This window comes from Anolis carolinensis, chromosome 4 (assembly GCF_035594765.1).
Source record: "Anolis carolinensis isolate JA03-04 chromosome 4, rAnoCar3.1.pri, whole genome shotgun sequence".
NCBI lineage: Eukaryota > Metazoa > Chordata > Lepidosauria > Squamata > Dactyloidae > Anolis > Anolis carolinensis.
The window spans coordinates 26,355,709-26,373,780 of record NC_085844.1 but is presented as its reverse complement, the minus strand read 5'-3'; the positions used below and the strand labels follow the sequence as shown (position 1 = coordinate 26,373,780).

Below are 18,072 nucleotides of genomic sequence, written 5' to 3'. Positions count from 1 at the left end.
CCTATGGAAAAGAGACCTCTGAGAATAGGGCACTGCCAGCTCTTCTAAGATCTGAATTTTCCTCTCCTGTAGACTGGATTCAAATATTAATAAAATATTGAATAAAGCAGATCCATGAAATACTTTTCTGCTTCTTCAATCAAATGTAATTCTGTTGAGTAGGTGAGCAATAGTTTGCCATTGGAAATACTAATCTGATTGGAAAGTAATCTTTGTATTCAATTCCTTTGCATCTGTGGTTTGATTATTTTCATTCTGAAATTCTGAAGGGGCTATTCATGGGTATGCATGTTAGGCTATACTGACTTCTTTCTCAGATAATCTGGAACTTTTATCTTCAGGAAGACTGAGTCCAAGGTTATCAATTTGCATGAAAATTATTGTATTGAAGGCCTGTGCGAAGCCTTGAGTCCTGGGTTTGTAGAAAGGATGCCTTTTATGCTTACTCCTATTATAGCAACGCTGTTTTAATAAGAAAATAATGGAAGCAGTACTTATTATTTATAAAATATTCTTGCTTTATCTTCTGTAGTGTGTATTGTAAACACTCACTTGGGGGGGGGGGTGTCAGCACTGCACTATTAACCTTATCCATTGGTTTCTACTTATGGAAGGTTATTTTGTGATGGAAGAGTTTCCTTAATATAGAAGCGGGTGGTAGTGCCATCCTCATGGTTCTATAGCATATAGATCAAAAATGGCTGAATAGAACTACAATGGCTTAGAAGAGAAAGTTGCACCTGAAATAAGTCTAATTACTCAGTAAGGCTTATTTCAAAGCAAACATGTATAGGCTTAAATATATATTTTAGACTGAGCTCAAATTAGTTAGACCAATCTTGATAAAACTCCAACTTAATTAGCGTGTTTCTGTTGGTAACGCTTTAGGCACACTTTTTTCCTTTGGTTTTTTTAGTAGACTGTTTTTCTTGCGTGACATGTCTCACTCCACTCAGGCAATCATAAAACAATAAGAAGACCACTATTAAGAACAGTGCACTGTAATTTAATATGGCAGCGTTTTATCTCTTTTAATTAAACACTGAATTGAGAATCTAATCTGCCAATAATGTTTTCCTGCACTATGTAGCTAATTGTTGAAGAATCTGATTTTAGGAAAGGGTTCAACAGATAAATGAACAGATAATCAGATAAACCTGAATTTGGATATATTAATGAACAGATAAACCTGAATTTGGATCTATTGTGGGCAGATTAACTGATCAATCTGGATAATTCTTTTGTATATATGAATGTTGTATATATGAATGTCTGTCAAGAGTCATGGATGTTTGGCGATGTATACTGACTTTTGTATGGACATGGATATGTTCCTAAGACAAACATATTGATTTAAGTGATTACATTTTGAACACTCATATTTAATTAGTGTTTGGTTTAAAATTCTAGATGTTTATTATATCAGATATTCTAAGTCTGTGAATGAAAACAATACAATTTTCTGTTAAAATGTAAAGATAGGTCAGTAAAGAGGATGTTAGTGGGAGGGTCATGCAGATGAAGTGGAGATGTCCAAGAGATAAGAGAAATGATCCTTGTATGAATGGAAAGATGTTTTCTTAGAAATTCACACAGAAATACCAGTCTTCACATGTGTTGGTTTGGCCACCAGATACACGAATTCACATGTTCTAGCTCAATGTAAAAGTTCTGTATACTTATTCTTTTCATTTAATATTATTTGCAGTCTTGCTTTAACTATTTTTAAATGTGTAACGAATACTCATTCTGTCTGATCATTCCAGAAAGCACTAGCTTTGTTTCTTCTTTTAGAAAACACTATCCTTTTCCTGTTTTCCTATGGTGCCATTTTCAGTTAAAAAAAAAGAAAAGAAAAGAAAAGAAAAGAAAAGAAAAAAAATGACTGTTAAAAGATTGTGAACCAATCAATATGAGCAAAGAAAGATTTTAGGACTAATTTAAAGTTTTATTCCAAACGTTTTTTGGACTAAATCTAATCCATCAGTAAAATCGTCTCTTTTCCCTCCAGAAATCTTCCCCGGGCAGTTGAATATAACATGGCTTTTCTTTCTCTTGGTCACTAACCTTTTCTTTCTTTTTCTTAATGGTTTAAATTGATAATTTATTCCTTTTAGTGTTTGCTGTGTTTTCTTATTCCCATTGACTGACTGTGCACTACAGGTTTCTTTCTCAAACAATTGTGGCCCTTTCCCTCAGTGTCAATTTTTACCTTCTGAGTACATCCACTCACGCCCATCTTCTTTGTGTCTCTGTCTGTCCATTACACGATGTGATATCAGAAGAGGTGGACTCATCACGAAGGAGAAACCCAGGTCTGTCTCTTCTACTGGTTTTTCTCTGTTCTATTTTCCTTCTAACTTGTCCTGTGATTTTTGTCATTACATTCTTCACCCTTCTCTCATATATATTATTTTCTTCTTTCATTCCCTCTCCCTCTTCTGACCTCCTTCCCTGTCTCTTTTGTTATTAGGAATATAAACATTTAGAAGGCAAACTACCAGGTTCTAGGAAGGAACAGTTTTATGATGAGTATTCAACATATATGCTAAACAACAACCCTGATTCACCTACGTTGGAAATTAGCTTATTTTTCACCTTAAACTCCTAACATGCTTTGATTAGAGTCATGTTTCTAATTATATAAGTGGGAATGTGACCCCAGTCTCTACCCCAGCCTCCTGGGAATCTAGCAGACTTTCCATGGAGGCAAACATTACAAACCTACCTGGTTTCTTCTGAACTATGTTCAGATAATAGTTTTTAATCGGATCACTAGTTTTGATCAGATCATCCCTAACATAACATTAAAAATATGTTTTTTATACTGACTGGTAGCAAAACTACTTTTGTGTAATATTTTATCATTCTCTGGATAAATTGTTTTTCTGTTTTTGTACCCGTTTCTCCACTGATAGTGTTATATATGAATTTTTGTTACTTTAATATAATCCTATCCTATTGTTTTTTTGTAACACACACATCAGTGTACAGTAAATTTAAAAATAAATAAATAAAAATAACATGAGATTTGTAAAGAACAGTTTGAAGATGGTGCCTTGATTTAGGCCTTCCAGTGTAACTCTACTGGTTTGATCTAGGTCATCCAATGTGATCCTGTGGTCAACCTCTGGTAGAGATTGAGCATAGTGTATTGCTGAAGGACCTAGAGCAGGGGTCCCCAAACTAAGGCCCGGGGGCCGGATGCGGCCCTCCAAGGTCATTTACCTGGCCCCCGCCCTCAGTTTTATAATATAATATATTGCATATACATATAATATTGATAATAATATTATAATGTAATACAATATAACACTAATAATAATACCATATAATAATATTAATTATATATTCTATATTACATATAATATTACTAATAATATTACAGTATAGTGGTATAGTTCAGTATAGTAATATATAATGCTAATATTGTACTATGCTAATAATATAATATATTGTATGTACATATAATTTGTAAGCCACTCTGAGTCCCCTTTGGAGTGAGAAAGGTGTGATACAAATGTAGTAAATAAATGCAGTAAATAATAAATAAATAAATAAATACATTTTAGACTTAGGCTCACCCAAAGTCTGAAATGACTTGAAGGCACACAACAACAACAACAACAACAACAACAACAACAGCAATCCTAATTAACTTGACTATCTCATTGGCCAGAAACAGGAGCACACTTCCCATTGAAATCCTGATAAATGTATGTTGGGTTAAAATTGTTTTTATTTTTAAATATTGTATTGTTCTTTCATTGTTCTTGTTTTTGCACTACAAATAAGACATGTGCAGTGTGCATCGAAATTTGTTTGTATTTTTTTTTCAAATGATAATCCGGCCCCTCAACAGTCTGAAGGATTGTGGACCGGCCCTCGGATTAAAAAGTTTGAGGACCCCTGACCTAGAGCTTACTAGAGAGTTGTTCTCTCGGATAACATTTTAAAATATTCTGTTTTTCCACTTTCATGGGGGTCCTGTATCAGTAATCCCAGCAAACGTGGAGGATGGATTGAACAGATTTTGTGGTATATTTTTTTCCTTGCATTTTAATTTTCCCAGTATGAACTTAGTTTCCAGTTCAGGTTTAGAAATAAAAAATACTTTAGACAAAGTATGGTTGCCAACTTCAGATGTTATAAGAGACTATAGTGTTATAACTATTACCTTCTTAATGCAAGGTTGATGACTAGTAACCTAATCCTGAATGAACATGCTGACATGGCATGTATTATGGAGACCTGGTTGAAATGGGGGGGGGGGATATTAATTCCTCTCACCTTTGCCTACTAAGATTCCCTTTATAGCAGCTGGTGAGACCTGGGGGGGGGGGTGCGGAAGGAGATGGAGTTGTAGTGGTTTGTTGTGATTATATCTCCCTGATCAGGTGTTTCATCCCCCCAGTCTGTACAATTTGAGTATATTTATATAATACTAGCTGTGCCCGGCCACACGTTGCTGTGGCAAAGCCTGGTGATATGGGAAATAAAGTATTGAGGAATTGGTGGTAGTTGGTATATGTTATTTCCTAAAGCTTGTGAATATGCAGTATTTCTGGTTGTTCCTTTTTTTGTCAGTTGGAGGGAAGTATGAATGCTTCAATTAGCTGGATTGATTGGCCTGTAATGGCCTTTCAGCTTCAAAGCTGGCTGATTCCTGCCTGGGGGAATCCTTTGTTGGGATGTGTTAGCTGGCCCTGTTTGTTTCTTGTGTGCAATTCACCTGTTTTCAAAGTGTTGTTCTCTACGCCTTCTCTACGCCAGAAGTCTGGTGGTGTGGATAATAAAGTAATGAGGAAGTGGTGGTATTTGGTATATGTGTTATGCTTGTATATATGTACAAAATGAATAAGATTGTGTGTGAACTGCAACTCACATCATGCCTGGTGAACCCCCTGTAAGTCCATCAGTACTTAAAGTCTGAAGGAAGTAGGCTTTGATGCTGCAAGGCTATTCAATGGTATTAAAGGTAGTCCACAAAGGTTTATCTTAGGCAGGAAGCAGCCAGGCTTGGAAGCTGAAAGGCTATTCAATTGTATTCAAACTGGCTAACAAAGGATTCCCCTTGGTAGGAAGCAGTCATATGTTGTACATTGAGCATCCCCTATCCATATACACATGTGTGTATATATATATATATAGATTATCTCTATCACATAGAAATAATCTGAAATTGCCTGTATGTATCCCACACCTATATATGGTGTATGCTGAGCATCCCTTATCCATATACACCAGTGTGTGTGTGTGTGTGCATGTCCATACAGCCTGGAAAACTCACACCAATCTCAATCTCTCTCTCTCTCTCTCTCTCTCTCTCTCTCCCTCCCTCTCTCTCTATATATATATATTCTCTCTCATACACATACACAATCCGAAATTATCCATATATATCCCGTGTATGTATATGTGTGTGTACATGTCAAAAGTCAGACGCCAATGGAGAGCAAAACAGAGTTTAATTCAGTTAAAGACCAAAAAACAATTCAACAACCTAAAAATGGCTTAAAACACTTAACATTCAGTGTTATTAAGCAGTCTAAACAAAGAAATGCCAAAAAAACGTGAATTGGCGAATAATCCGGATTAATCAGGAATATAATCCGGATTAAAATTAAAGTCCTTCAAATAAGCCCAAAAGTTCAGAGTGGACTTAGAAAGAACATACAAAGTAAAGTAAACAGCTTCGAAGCCCCAAAAAACTTCCTAAAGCCCAGAAGTACAGAAGCAACTTTGAACCCAAACAGGAACCCAAACTGGGCAGAAAAGCTCTCAACTGAGAGCAGCTAAGCAAGCAGAGCTGAAGGACACTGGCGGGCTAGCGGCAACCGCTGCAGGAGCAAAGCCCAAGCCAGGAGCTTAAAGGTGCAGGGCGTAGAAGCGTCGTCAAGCCGGTCCAAAGTCGAAGTGGGGAGACAGCGTTAAACTGCTACAGGAGCGCAGGCCAAGTCAGCAGCCCAAGGAACAGAACGTAGAAGCATCGTCAAGCCGGTCCGAAGTCGGGATAAGAGACAGCGTCAGGGTCAGGAAACAAGCCAGGAGTCAGGAGCAGAAAGCAGCCACGGAATAGAGAGCGATGCCAAGCAGCGTTTAACGGCAAAGAGGAGAGCCAAGTTGAGTTCCAGTCCAAGGTCCAAGGAATTAAAGTCATCAAAAGGAGAACCACAACATGGAATGGCACAGAGAGCCAAAGCAACGAGGGCGAACAGCAGCTAATGCAAAATAGTAATAACAGTGCAGTCCAGGAAAACCCACACAATTCCAGCCCTCCGTTGCAAAATAACCCGGATCAAACTTACATCTGTTGCAAAGTCCCAGTCCAGTCTTCAGTAACACGCACAGGAAACCCAATGGCGCCCAGCAACACCTTGCCACACGCAAAGTATAGTGGCCAAACATCCCCAATTTATCCAGGTCTCCCTGGGCGTCCAAACCTCTAACGCCCAAAGAACAGGTGTCCCAACTTCTTAATCCGAATCAGAGCTCCACACAGCCAACGCCCTTGGGTCAGGCGTCCCAAATTCTTCATCAGAGTCCCAATCATCTTGCCCACGCCCAACTCTATCCACACCTGTGGACCCATCCTCATTCCTCCAAACAGACCAAATGGGATCTGCTTCTGAAGGTACCCAAGCCTCTCCAGCATCAGTAGCATCCATGGGTCCCGATTCCTCCCCAAGCACCTCCGGTGCCCGTGCTCAGTCTTTGCCCACTTCCTCCGTTTCCACCTGTTCTCCAGCATCCATTTCCACTTCAAGATCCCCACATGAATCCTCCTCAGAAGACTCCCCATTAATTTCCCTGACCCTCTTCCTATGCAAATCCTCCAACGAGCCCTCCTCGGGAGGGTTTTTCCTTCCTCTCCTGATCCCACCACTATCATTCACAGCCTCCGAAGGCTCATTCACAACAGTACACACATGCACACACATGCCTATACATACATACATACAGGTATGTATAGATAAGGGATGCTCAGTGTACACTATATATACACACACATTCTCTCTCTCTCACACACACACAGTGTGTTGGGGGGGGGAGGAGAGAATGAGACAGACAGACAGAGACCAAAGTGTTTGGCGCTTTGTGGGCTAGCTGGCTATTTTTAATATGCTATAGTAATAATATAATATATGCTATACTAATAATATAATGTATTGTTTATACATATAATATTGATAATAATATTATAAAGTAATACAATATAATAATGATAATATACTATTATAATTGCATTATATATATATATCTTATATATCTTTCTGTGGATGTTTGGTTCCGAGATCCAGAATTTGTGGATACTGATGCTTTATTATTATTATTATTATTATTATTATTATTATTATTATTATTATTATTTTATTCAAATGCTTTATTATTATGTAATACTATTATATGCAAAAGCTTTATTATTATTATTTAATATTATTATTGTATTTAAAAGCTTTATTATTGTTGTTGTTGTTGTTACTATTATTATTATTATTTTCCTCCCAACAAAAGAGTCCTCCAAGCAGGAAGCAGCCAGGCGTTGAAGCTGCAAGGTCATTCAGTGGTAATTAATCTGATGAGATTTGGTTCCGAGATCCAATAATGCATAAGATTTATTATTATTATTATAAAACTCTGTCATTATGATAACTATTATCATATGGGGTATTTAAAAGCCACCCCTTATATACAATAGAGAGAAAGGAATGCCGGAGAGAAGAAACGTTGCACATCCTCAGAGGTTTGCTTTTTGTAAACTGTTGGGAGAGAAACAGGAGGAAACTATATTCCTCATTTATTGATTGATTAATTTATTAATATTTTATTTATGATTGTTATTTAATATTGATTGGAGTGAACTCACCTGAGCCATGAGGTGCTGCTTTTATAACTGAAGGCTGCCTGTTGTATAACCAAAGCAGGAACAATTCAAGCTTTTCAGGAGCAAAGCAAACCTTGCAAAGAAAACTCCCCCTGCAATTGGGCATGAGGCATCGCAGAGCATGTTAGGAACCGTAGTTTCTCTAGATTAGAGGCTGGCTCTTAAAGGAGCCTTTGAGATTCACTGCTGTGTTCTCAACATTTGAATCTTTGCAAAAGGACTACTAAAAGGAAGACAGTAAGGCGGAAAGAAGGGAGGGAGGGCTGGAGGAAGACAGGGGTGTGTTACAGCCATGCTGCCATGATGACCTCCTAAATGTCTCAGGTGGTTAAAACTCACGGCGCCATTACACAGAGTTTCTGAGGAGGACGTAGGAGAAGGGAGGAGGAAGGAGGGAGAAGGAGCCCAGGCCCTCATTACTGTATTAATACATGTTTTTGCTGCTCAGACGGCCCCGGAAGGGCTGCAAGGCGGTTTCTGGATGATTCCCACAATTTATTTCTAGTCCCATTAGGGATTGTGGGAGTTGTTCCTGACGGCAATGTTTTTAAAGCTTGAAAAGATTGTCCTCCTGCCTTGTTTCACGCAGTCTAGCTTTCCTGACTGTTGGGATGGTCACACGCAGCTCCCTTGCCTGCAAGTCTGTTTTCCAAGGGTGGGGGCTTCTTGGCGCATGTGCAAATGGAGTTTCCCTATTTTTTGGGATTTTGAGGGACTTGGAGTTTTGTTTTGTTTTTTAGTTTTGCTGTCTAAACACAGCAGGGAGGACCATGTCTTTTGTTGCCAAGTTTCGTGGTTTTGGGTTGTGCAGTTTCGCTGTTTTAATTAAAGTAGAAATGGTCAGAAGCTTTATATATATATAGATGGGTAGCTGGGACATATTAGATTGTGTTGGTATAACCCGCTGATCAACGGATTCACCTCCAGAGCTATCTGGGGTGGTCTAGGGGCTGGCGTTAGAATTTCAATGGCTTGTGATACTCGAAGATTTCAACATCCACGCTAAGGTTACCCTGTATGGAGTGGCTCCAAAGTTGAGCCAAAGTTGACCTTTTTTTCTTCTGTTTCTGATATCTTCGGATGTAGCTGTAGCCTCTCAACCAGTCAGAGCAGAAGGAAGAGGGAGGGAGAGGCGTGGCCATCATTCTGCTAGCTTTTTAAAAAAATGTTGCTTCAAAATGCCCCAAAAAACAGTGGATGGGTCAAACATTATGAAACTTGATAGGCAAAGAGTGGTGAATTTTTGCTTTGATTGAGGCAAATTATATCCCAATAGCTTTCAAAAAGCAGGAGAACGAACCCTCTAAATTTTCTGCATTTATTTAAGTGGAAATGAAGCAAGCAGCATACATGGCCTGGATAAAACTCCATTTCCCAGAAGCCTTGCGCTAAGCCAATCAGAGCGGGAGAGGGAGGGAGGCAGAGGCGTGGCCATTGTTCTGTTAGCATTTTAAAAAAATGTTTTTTTCAAAAGAGACCTCATGGGCCATCCAGTCCAACCCCATTCTGCCAAGAAGCAGGAAATTGCATTCAAAGCACCCCCAACAGATGGCCATCTAGCCTCTGCTTCAAAGCCTCCAAAGAAAGAGCCTCCACCACAGTCTGGGGCAGAGAGTTCCAGTGAGAAAGTTCTTCCTAATGTTCAGGTGAAATCTCCTTTCCTGTAGTTTGAAGCCATTGTTCCATTGTGTCCTAGTCTGCAGGGCAGCAGAAAACAAGCTTGCTCCCTCCTCCCTATGACTACCCCTCCCGTATTTATACATAATGTCTCCTCTCAGCCTTCTCTTCTGCAGGCTAAACATGCCCAGTTCTTTAAGCCGCTCCTCATAGGGCTTGTTCTCCAGACCCTAGATCATTTTAGTTGCCCTCCTCTGACCATCTTGACCAAACTTTCATACGGTATGTGAATTCTTGGAAGGTATGAGAAGTTTAAAGAGAGGGAGGGAGAGAGGGAGGGAGGGAGGGAGAGAGGTAGAGAGGGAGGGAGAGGTTTGAGTGTTGGACTCCAATTGTGGCTTGATTCCCCACTCAGCCACCCACTTGGGCAAGTCACACACTCTCAGCCCCAGAAAAGCCAATGAAACAGGAAATAGCACTTTTAAACCATGAACTGATTTCTTTATTCAGAGGCTGATGGCCATCTGTCAGGAATGATTTGATGGTGTACTATGATTTCTGTTCCTGGGTGATAAATGTCATTTCCTAATTGGTTCTGTCATAGAAACATGGCAAAATTTATGACACTGCCTGAACTTTGTCTTTGTGCAAGGGACGTGGAGCACATTATGGTTTCCTGAGACACTGTCCAACAATTTAACAAAGTTCCAGCCACAAAAACAAAGTTTTGAATTAGAACAACGATTTTCAAAGTAAAGACAACCCAATGAAACAGGAAATAAGACTTTCAAACCAGGAACAGATTTCTGCAATTATTAAAAAATGGTTTATTATAAAAGCTATGAAAATTCGCCAAAAAACAGAGGATAAGGTAAACATCCTGAATTTTGGTGAGCTAGCAGTGTTAAATGTGTTCTACCACTGTACCAAGTTTGAAGAAGATAGCTCAAAAAATGAGGGCGGGAGAGTCCTGTAAAATCTCCCCCTGCTGTTTTTGGCCACTGCGCATGCCATTAACGAATTACTTTTGAAATTAACGAATTTTTGTTAAATTTCGAAATTTTTGAAGACAAAATTTGGAAATGACATCAGAAATGAAATGCGAGCGCCCCCTACTTTTGAAGCGAGTTTAGAATAAATTTTTTCATGGATCGCTCAAGCCTAGTATACAGTATGTCTCTCAGAGAGCTTCTGCACTCACATTGAACAATATACAGCTACGTCTCCTGTCATTTCCTACACATGTTACTGTTTCTTCCAAAGGGTTCTTATTCACCTTTTCTCCTTCAGACTAAATTGTAATGATTTGGGGAGACAAAGTTAGCAATATCTATTTGTCATTGATTTGTAAATGATTGTCCATGATACAATTAAAATTGTAAACCATAACACTGCTGCAGTGCAGATATAATTTATAGACTTTGCATTTCCATAGTTTATACATGCAATTGTTAACTGGTGGTACATGGCTAAATTCAGTGCAGATATAATTTATAGACTTTGCATTTCCATAGTTTATACATGCAATTGTTAACTGGTGGTACATGGCTAAATCTACCGTGTTAAGTAATTTAACCTGCTTTTGGTAATACAGGTTTATCTAGAGTTCTAGAATCCAAAATTGTCCAACATTGCTTTCTGATTATTCAATAGACTTCAAGATATCTTACTATGTTTTTTCAAGTATTCCAAAAACTGAAATACTGAACACTTCGTATCCCAAGCATTTTGATTAGGGAACACTCAGCCCATAGTGTCAAATATTTCCCTAATTATACTTTTAATGAAACGCTAAATTACTTTTAAAGGTTCTTTTATATTTCTACTTTAAAGTTGCATGTTTAATTTAGCTTTGAATATAATACCTTTTGTTAGATACTGTAAACTTTGCTATTGACAAATTGTATTATGTAACAAAATTCATGTTTAGGCAGGGATATAATAGCTGTTTTTGCAGTTGTTCACCATCCTGTATCAGTATGTTCTTGTATATTTTACACTGCAGTCTCATCATGGAAGTGCATTTATTTTATTATTTTATTTGCAACTCAGGAGTTGATAGCACAGATAGTGAAATCATCAGTCTTGCCCAAATACATGGTAATTTTTCTGTCTATAGTATTTACAAATTTGAGAATTTCTCACATCCAGTTTCGCTGGTGATGAGGTGCATTGAGATCAAGCTAATCATTTTACATTTTTTAATTCAGCGCAATGGTTACTACTGTAAATTAACAAAAGCTGCTAAAATGAATAGAACATTCATGTTTTGACAAAAATATGGAGTTTTTTTCAGCGTACACAATATACTTCATTAAAAATATTTGTTACTAATGTGGACATCTCTTGCCTCTCTGAGTTGGAATGTTTTAATTAATCTATTCCTTTAATTCTACCATTCCCTCAACTAACATGAAATAGCAGGTGCCCCCCCCCTCCTTCTCTCCTCCTCCTCCTCTTCCTCCTTCTCCTTGTTGACAGTGCTGAACTGTTCAGAACTTGAGTGAAGCATTTTGGTGGGAGCCTCATCCATTCCACTGTGAATGCCCACATGTGCTCCTGCCTTTTCTTTCATTCCGTGCAGAGCCATAGCAGCAACTTGATTAGGAAAAATTGGTATTCTTTTTTTATCTTCTTATTTTTCTATTAGTTTTGCTGGTTTTTCTTTAATTGTTGCTACTACTTTTACCCTTTACCATTGTCCCTTTATTATATCCCACTTTAGCTATCCTGCCTCACTTTATTTATATTGTGCCTCTTTTCCAAAGCTGGGACTGAGTCCTTGACATCCTATTGCCTTGAGACCATTCTTCAAACAAGTGATTCCAGTGCAGGAATATGATCCTAATTACTGATAGGCATTCTGGCTGTGTGGGTTTCTTTTGCCTGGGCTATGCCCTTATTATTGGGAAGCGAGTGCATTTTATGAGCTTCACTCAAGAGGCTATGTGAAACTGAGCAACTTACCTAAGAAGAGTTGATTTCAGATTTCAGATTCAGTAAAATCTTCCTATTAGAGGTCTCCAGCTCGCATCAGTGTATTTGAAGTTTCTTCTGCAATTGCTGTACTTTTCCAAATATATAGATATAAAAGGTTTAGGCACTTTGGTACTGCCTACAATCCATATTTTTGCTGATAAAATCCCTCCAATACCTGGTAGGCAAATCATGTTTGGATAAAAACCAGCATCAGAGAAGAAAAGAAATGACCAGGGTGATCAAATCAGTCTTTTTTGGTTTCTTATTGGATGTAATTAAAGAGGAATTGTTTTGGAATACGTTGGCAAATACGTTGGCACATCAGAAAGAGAAGGAAGGAGTTAACAACAAATAGAGAACCAAACACAAAAGGCAGTGTTTTATGCCATGAAAAGTATATGAAACTGGCTTATGCTCACTAACTAAAATCACCCTAAGATATTTCATCCAGAAAAAAAATCCTTCCAAAATTTGCTATGAGTAAAAGGGGGTGGTAAATTGTACTGTTATTATTACAAAACTCAACAAAAGACCACCATATTTAATCAACAGTCAACTGTTTGATAATTTCTATCTTCTTTGACATGGGCTGTCAGATTTTCTATAAAGGAACATCTATCAGAAATTGAAATTATCTTTAGGATCTTTATAATATATAACTAGAATCAATTTGATTGTTCGGAATAGGTATCCTAATAGGTTTTTTTAAATTCTACAGAATTCTGTACAAATTTGACAGAACTGAATAGTTGGAGTGTGATGTTAGTTTCTGAGTTCAGAAATTTCCTGAAAAATGAAATGTGTAAATATGAACCTATACCATGTTTACTTTTCTAGCCCAATTGTGACAATGCTATAGTTCAATGACTAACCTACATGTTTTATAGTGCAACCTGTGTACTAATTTTAGCATACATTCCTTTTTATCTCAAGACATTGAGGAATACAGATCATGTGATCAATAAATGCCAAGATCTTTCTCTTGTATTACCCTAGTGCTTCTTATACAGTCAAAAGAAGTTTCAATTAAAATGTTATAAAAGTCTGACATGAGTCCTTTAATGAAGTCTTTGAATGGGTTTAACTTTTTCAGTGTACAGTATTAGATTTGCTGTTTATAAGCCTCTTAAGTCTAAATAAACCGTCTTCCCATTTAATTTTACCATTTATCCGAACAAAGAAATAAGGAATTATTTTTAAAAAGAGCTTTTCTTTTATCTCATTTCTGTTGAAAGATTCTCCAATTTTCATTATTAATAACTGACAAATTGCTCATGCAAACAGCCACAGAGTACTTTGCTACATCAGCGTCAGCCTGCTACATTATACCTGACCAAGACTTTGAAATAAGGGTTCTATTGTCATAGAAGTGCCATTTCTGTGTTACACAGTGAAGAGTATCGTTGTATTCCTTAGCGTCATATAAAATAATGAATAATTCCTGCAGTATCCTCAGCACTGACAGAGAACATTTCCAGTCACAATTTGCAATTTGAGAAGTATTCATCCTCAAAGAAACACTTTTTTTCAATGTGAATTTTAAGTGTAGAATTCAGTTTCTGGGGAGTGAGCAATTGTATTCCAGTGTGCAGAAATGTACAATATTTGTGTAGACAAATTCTTCCTGAAGTGCAAAGTATTTTCCAGTCACCTTGTGATTGTGTTGTCGAAGGCTTTCATGGCCAGAATCACTGGGTTGCTGTGAGTTTTTCAGGCTGTATGCATTCTCTCCTGATGTTACTCCTGCATCTATGGCTGGCATCCCCAGAGGTTGTTCAGAGGTCACCTTGTGGTTCCTGTATTTGTAATGACATTGTTTATTTATTTATTTATTTATTTATTGGACTTGTATACTCCCAATTTGGCTCAGAGCGGTTTACAAAGATGGATAAAACAATACAGTTAGCTTTAAATAACAATAAGAACGGACATAGCCGTTTTGACCATTGAGAAACCACTTTCCACAAACGAGTATTTTCCCCCCTTAATGTGGGATGATTACAATTGATAATTGCCTTCTTTGTCATCCCCAGATTAATCTATTACATTTTGAGATGCTATTTGATCAGATGCATGGAGTCAATTGCCTAGAACCAAATCTTTGTAGCTATGATCAAGCAAGTTCAATGTGCAAATAGCAATATAAATGCAAAATTTGTGGGTACACTACACATACTATCATGTAAGTTAGTAGCCCAGCCTCATGAGTGATCCCTTGCCTAGGTAATGATAATGATTATATTTGGAAGGAATTTTAGCATTTGGCAGCAATATTTTGTATCATATAGATTATACCAGGCATGGGAAAACTTTGGCCCTCCAGATGTCTTGGACTTCAACTCCCATCTTTCCTACCAGCCTACCAGCATGGCATTCTAAAAATAAGCTTCTATTGTGTGTAAATATTCCCATTATTCACTGACATCATGTTTAATGACATTGTTCGTTGAATTATATCAAGGCATAAAAGTTTGTGTCTTAAAATTGTAAATGCAAATTAATTGTGTCAGTTCATTATGTATGACTTTTTGATGGGTGACTTGCTCTACCACTGAATCTGTATTGCATATTGAATAAGGTAGTGTCTGATGGGGGAAAATTAGCCATGATAAATTTTCCCCAGTTAGATACCAACTCAGAAGTATTATATACGCAGAAAGGGCCAGGGAAGTGAATGGAGAATATTTATTGAGAATTTGTTTTCTGTAAGGAACAACAGAGAAGAGTAGGGGGACATTATTGGACATTATTGAAGGAACAACAGTGATGCTATGTTTAAGGGGGAAAATTCACTATATAAAATAAATGCACTCTACTCTTATAAGTAGCACTAATTGTAACAATTTAAGACATTCTCAACCTGGAGTCCCCAGATGTTTTTGGCCTACAACTCCCAGAATTCCCAGCCAGTTTACCAGCTGTTGGATTCTGGGAGTTGAAGGCCAAAAACATCTGGGGATCCCAGGTTGAGAACCACTGATTTTTAAGAGGATTAAATTTGTGATTTCACTGAAGTAGCACTAAAAGGATTGGGAATAGTTAATTTTAGACAGTTTTGCTTTGTGTTAAACAGTGTGGTAAAATGTATATTAGCTTCATTGAACAATCTTGAGCATACCTTAGTATGAATAACAATGTGCTTTTAATCCTTAAGAAACTTCAGTATTTTTAAGGATTACTCATGATAAATATAATGATGTTTTAATTAATAGTAACATATCGAACAAAGTGCCCTGGTGGCACAGTGTGTTAAAGCGCTGAGCTGCTGAACTTGTGGACCAAAAGATTCCAGGTTCAAATCCCGGGAGCGGAATGAGCGCCCGCTGTTATCCCCAGCTCCTGCCAACCTAGCAGTTCGAAAACATGCAAATGTGAGTAGAGTAATTGGTACCGCTCCGGCGGGAAGGTAACGGCGCTCCATGCAGTCATGCCGACCACATGACCTTGGAGATGTTTATGAACAACGCCGGCTCTTCGGCTTAGAAATGGAGATGAGCACCAATCCCAAGAGTCAGACACAACTAGACTTAACGTCAGGGGAAACCTTTACCTTTTATCGAACAAAGATTACAACCGAGTTATATATTTCATGATGGCATACTTATTTTTTAGTTTCTACTCACATACGTTATTTTTATAGTTACATGTGAAGAAGTCATATATAGATATTCTGTTTTTCTCTTAGCCTGAAACTTGATGTTAAGTATGGGTAGATCATTTCTGGCTCGTGTTACCTGCAAATGTGAAAACAATACAAAGTAGTGTTAAATTTTAAACCCACATTATTTATTTATTATAAGAAGCTTTTGTGGATCTTAACCTATCTTACCAAATGTTTGGAATGTCTTCCTGAGTAAAATATTAGTAGTGAGGTCAAAAATTGATGAAACGTTAAAAATAGAACAGGGATAATTATGCCAAGGGTTTAAAAGACTCGGAGCACCTATTCACAAGGTAGTATTAATAAACTGGTAGGGATAAGTTTAATTAAAATCTGAAGTGTGCTTAAAAAGTCATTATCTTGTTTCAAGCCACAGGGTTAATTCAGCAATTTCATGATTAATTCTGTCTTTTAATTTCCTTATTTTTTTAAAAAAAACAGCCAACCAAATTGATTCCTTCAGCAAATGCATGGTTGCAGAAGTGCTTTGTGTAAAGCTCTGTCTAATTTGGTGTTGCAAATATCTAGATGAGTCAATTCAGAATACTTCTTATTTTATATGTGTTTGTTGCAGTTCAGTTAACTATCCTGCGACATGGTGAAACAGTTATGTGCCACTGTTCTGGCTGAAGTATATTTTGAATCAGAATGCAAATACAGTCCACTTTATTTAAATGGTCACTGAAAATACGGTCAGTCCTGTTAAGAAAGCATACATACTTAATTATTAATTTTACCAATAGCTTAATAGTTGAAGGGGGCTGCACAAATAGTTGTTTATTGAAGACTGTGAATAGAGTAAGATAATTTAGTTCATTCTGAGGTTAAAACATTTTAAACACGATAGTGAACTTGGTTTGGAAGATATGGTTTCTTTGCATTCATGTGGACCTCCTGCGTTCTACAGAGAACATTGCATAGGGCAAACAAATTGAAGCTTAATCTAGACAAGATAGAGGTACTCCTGGTCAATCCTAAGGCAGATCAGGGATAGGGGCCCAGCTTGTGCTGGATGGGGTCACACTCCCCCTAAAGATACAGATTCGTAGTTTGGGGGTCCTCCTGGACTCAGCGCTGAACTTGGAGATCCAGGTGTCGGCGGTGGCTGGGAAGGCCTTTGCACAATTAAAACTTGTGTGCCAACTGCGCCCATTCCTTTGCCTTAGTTATGTCCCATCTGGATTACTGTAATGCACTCTATGTGGGGCTGTCTCTGAAGAGTGCTCAGAAACCAGCTGGTCCAAAGAGTTGCAGCCAGGTTGCTAACTGGGGCTGGCTACAGGAAGCAAAAAAAAAACAAACAAACCCCTGTTTCAACAGCTCCACTGGCTGCCAGTCTGTTACCAGATACAATTCAAAGTGCTGGTTATGAGCTTTAAAGTCCTAGACATTATAGGTCCAGGCTATTTGGCCGACCGCTTCCTCTTGTACGGGCCCTGAGATCTTCAGGAGAGGCTCTTCTCTTGCTCCCACCTCCACCTCAAGCTCATTTGGTGGGAACGAGAGAGTGGACCTTCCTTCTCAGTAATTGCCTCTCAACTCTGGAAATCCTTGCCCAGGGAAGCCAGAATGGCCCACTTCCTGCTGTCCTTATAACCTTTTTATTCAGGCTGGCTTTTAAAGAAGAAGGATTGTAATATTGTCAGGGGTTGCTGTGATTTGATATGCTTTTAATGATGTTTAATACAGTTTTAATACTTGTATTAAAGGGAAGAGAAGGGAAGCTCTCTTGGGATTAGAGGAGGGGGCAGGATTGGAAGGTTACTGGATTCAGGGCTGACGCTTGAGGCTCAGGTGTCGGCCGTGGCCGGGAGGGCCTTTGCACAATTAAAACTTGTGCGCCAGCTGCGACCATACCTCGAGAAGTCTGATATGACCATGGTGGTCCATGCCTTAGTTACCTCTAGACTGGACTATTGCAATGTGCTCT

At 38.1% G+C, this 18,072-nt stretch overlaps 1 protein-coding gene across 20 annotated transcripts in view; it reads left to right on the top strand.

Moving 5' to 3' along the window:
- Window positions 1–18,072, top strand: part of rims2 (regulating synaptic membrane exocytosis 2) — a 434,045-nt gene that overhangs the window by 320,739 nt on the left and 95,234 nt on the right. Inside the window, exon 1 of one of the 20 annotated variants that reach the window (XM_008108279.3) lies at window positions 2,148–2,315. The exons of the other annotated variants lie outside the window; for them this stretch is intronic. The gene's annotated coding sequence lies outside the window, so the exon portion shown is untranslated. Of the gene's footprint in view, window positions 1–2,147; window positions 2,316–18,072 lie in introns of those variants that run through there. 20 annotated transcript variants of the gene reach the window in all.